Raw genomic sequence first — 3,851 nt, forward strand, 5'->3', positions numbered from 1 at the left:
TTTAAACACCCTTTGTAATATTCAAAATAAACAAATTTCGTAGAGATCAAAGTAAATTGACAGCAACGGGGAAACTCTACTGGCACGTAGTGTGCGACCAGTTTACAACTAGCGATCTTTCCATAGGCTTTACATTGCGAACTTCGACCTCGTGTAATTCGATCCGTAATTCGAGTTTCGAAATTCCGGCCTGGTGACGTCATCGCACTTGTCTCGTTTGTAGACATTTGGAAAAATGTCTACAACATTTACAATGTCTTTATATAAGTCGTATAACCATGTACGAGTTATATAAAGAAATTTTTGTAATTCGATTTGTTGACCTATTGTTTGTTTCCGCATTGGCCCACTATAATTTGCCTAATAACACATGACTGATATTACGGCTTTCCCAGTACTGACCACCTCTTTACGTTTTATGTCCGTGGCCATTTAACTACTTATACCATTTTATATTCTCGTTTACATAATTTCTTAACATTAATTTTTTTTGTATTAAATACTTAAAAATTATATTTTATATTAATAATCGGGATATTAGCGAATAGTGACGACTTTAAGAAATATTGCAAATTTGTAAATTGTAAATTATTTGTTACATTAGTTATGCAAATATCAGTAGTACTTAAAGTGAGGAAACATTGACGTTCGCTGTATTTCCTTCCTTTGCGAGTGAGAAGCGAGAGTCTTGACACTACGTGTCCAATGTTAATCGACTATTGTTGTAATTGCTGAAGTTGCTCCAATAGCCGAGTGAAGATTTGATCTATCCAACATACTTTGGCTCTTTTCTATTACTTTTTCCGTAAAGAACTTGAAAAGGTAAAGTAACATTGATAGATGATTGTTTTTCATAATGCAAGTGCTGATTTCTCTCTTTGCAGTTTATTTATCCTTGATAATACTTTAAAGTTTGACGCTACTGAATGTTTCAATAGCAACCTCAACGAAGATACACCCTTTTTGACGCAATCGGCTCGATAAAGTTCGGTACTTGAACCTTCACAAAAAACACTCTGCAATGGCTGAAACACCAGAATATTCAGGTATGTAAAGAATATTTCTTTCAATGAAAATTGAGGATTGTTGATACGTCACTTTATGAAACTCTTATATTATAGTGGTAAAGGACAGTAAAGAAGGGGTTAGTGATGTATCGAAAACAACAGACTGTGAGGCACCCGTCGATTCTCCAGCCGAAAGTATTCCTGAAGCTTCACAGACAATAAAGCAGGAACACGAGAGAGATTTATCGGAGTGCCTTAATTCACGGGGGAGAGACCAACAATCGGACGAATCGTTCGAATGCACATGTGGTCGAAAATTTAAAAACAGACTGTCACTAAACCGTCATCGTTACAGAAGTCCCGACTGTGACTATTTTCCGTGCGACAAATGTGCGATAAGAGGAGTCCACTGTAATAGTGAACAATTTCATAAGTGTTTCAGGGAAGAAAAGATGGCCGTATACGTCTGTAAACAGTGCAGGATGGAGTTTAAATATAAAATTAACGCCAGCATACATGAAAAGTTTCACAGAAACAAAGAACTGAGATAAATTTACTGTTTTGTTATATGATCTTTTTGTTTCAGACTCTCAGCATGGTGAAGTGTCGACATACTTTTATATTCAATTTGTACAGACACGCCCATGGTTTTTATTCTACTTCTAGTCTAGATTTTGTTTTACTGAAATGTAAAATAAGAAAATTATAATCTTTAGGGAATTTTTAATAAAATTTTCTTACATTTTAATACTTAGTTCACAAAGACTATTACTTTGTTACCGCATGGCTTGACTTCAAGGAGACAGATGAAAAATAATTTTCAGCTTAAACAGTAATGCCAAGTTAGGGGTTTTCCCCGTATGTTTAGCAGAATGGATGAAAATTTAGGGGAAAAACTTAAAATTGTCAGTGATGTGTATGGCACTTTTATCCTTAAATACCTCACTAATTCTTTGAAACATGCTGTCAATTTCAGAAAATGGTTTGACGGAGCACACTCGGGAAAAATGTAGTCTGACTTAATATTTTATTCGTAATTATCATTTACAAAACTCATTTTTACCTTCGATATAAAGATTTTTGCTATTATATAATAATCTAGAAAGCTTTTAAAATATCAACAGATGTAGCCCCACACAATTTATCACTTTTGACAGGAAAGTAATTCAACTCGTTACTTGATATTTTACCTTTGAAAATCATATTGTTAAACAAAAAAATGTTTGAATGCCTGATTGTTGAAATCCCAACATTCTTTGCTAACCGGAAGAGATATTTAAAATTACATACTGTGAGCATTATTGTCATGGATAGCGTGTTAAAATTTGCATATTTCAATACGTTAAAGTAAAAATTCTAAAATTATATAGCGATTCAAATGTTCATGTATTTATTTCCATTTTGTCCTGCTCACAATTCCTGTCCGCCAACAAAGACAGGAGATAGAAAACCTACAGTGAGACTAGCAAAAAATTTATTAGAACCATATGGTATCCATCAAAGCATCTGGAAGAATATTCAATTGCACAAATTTAAGGCAATTATTTGAAACTATTTTTGCTCTGTGAGCACTACCAGGGTATTTTAAATTAAAGGTATGGCTAGGCTTACAATGAGCATGATTACAGTGAAGGATAGACTCATCTTATCTAGGACGGACCTTTGAAAAATTCTGAGGGTTACAATCCTGATACCTCGGATCAACTGAGTCCTTACTGTGTGTTAATCTATGATGAGATCTCTGCTGGTGACCAAATCAGGATTCAAATATAGTATATCATACAACTGGTTTTGCTACTGCAACAATTTGGCTAGCTTGTCAATTTGAAATATCCAATTCATTTCTTCTTTATACTTGGCGCTCTATCCATGATTTGTAAGCCCATACCATCTAATCAATATTGTTAACTATTGTTAGTTGTAAAGAAAAGCCATAATTTAAATTTAAGAGGTTTGTATGACTTAAACGGTAACTGATCCTTATTTACTCTCTCTTAAAAGGCCTTAACATTGAGTAAGAGGCTAAACAACTAAATATGGTGTTAATATGCAATGCATATGCATATAAAACTGGTGACAGGTTATTCCTAAAGATAGTAAGGAAGCTTCCATATTTCATTCTCATTGAAGATGAATTCTACACTTCTTTATAAGTTGGATAATTTCATTACATTTCTACTGTTGAGTGATACATTTTCAAGTCCAGCATAATTCAACTGCTTGTGTATATTTCAGTAAACATCCACAGAAATACAGTTTCGAAACCAGGTGGCCGAGATGATTAAGGCGTCTGCCTACCACCCCGAGAAACACCCGGTCGACCCGGAATAGATACGGAAAAAAGACCCTCTTAGTGTCCACACTTAAAAAACACATACAATTCTGTATTGGTCACAAGCTTAATGTATACTTAGGATGTAAGTACACATTTGAATTCAAATATCCATATTTTCCCTTACAATGTAACTACAATATCAATTGCTGACAATTGAGGAGAACAATATTCAACATCCCTTGATGATTGCTGGGAGAAAACTTTCATGTTACAAATCATCTTACATACATTACTCATTTACATTCCAGCATACACTCATTAATTTAGACTAATAACGAGTGTAAATTGATCATTGTAATCTCACATTACCTCTAAGTTTCTAAAAAGTGTTTAGGACCAGTCCTGACCACACCTGACATGATTTTGAGTAATGATCCCAATGAACAATGCACGAAAAACATTAGAAAACATACATTGGTTTTTGTCTCATTAACACCAAACTATGTATAATTGAAATCTCATTTAAAATCTTCAATTATATGCTAAAAAGTAACTTCGTAGAACAATAG

Source organism: Centruroides vittatus, unplaced genomic scaffold (genome assembly GCF_030686945.1).
Source record: "Centruroides vittatus isolate TY-2023 unplaced genomic scaffold, ASM3068694v2 contig_166, whole genome shotgun sequence".
In the NCBI taxonomy this organism is placed as follows: Eukaryota; Metazoa; Arthropoda; class Arachnida; order Scorpiones; family Buthidae; genus Centruroides; species Centruroides vittatus.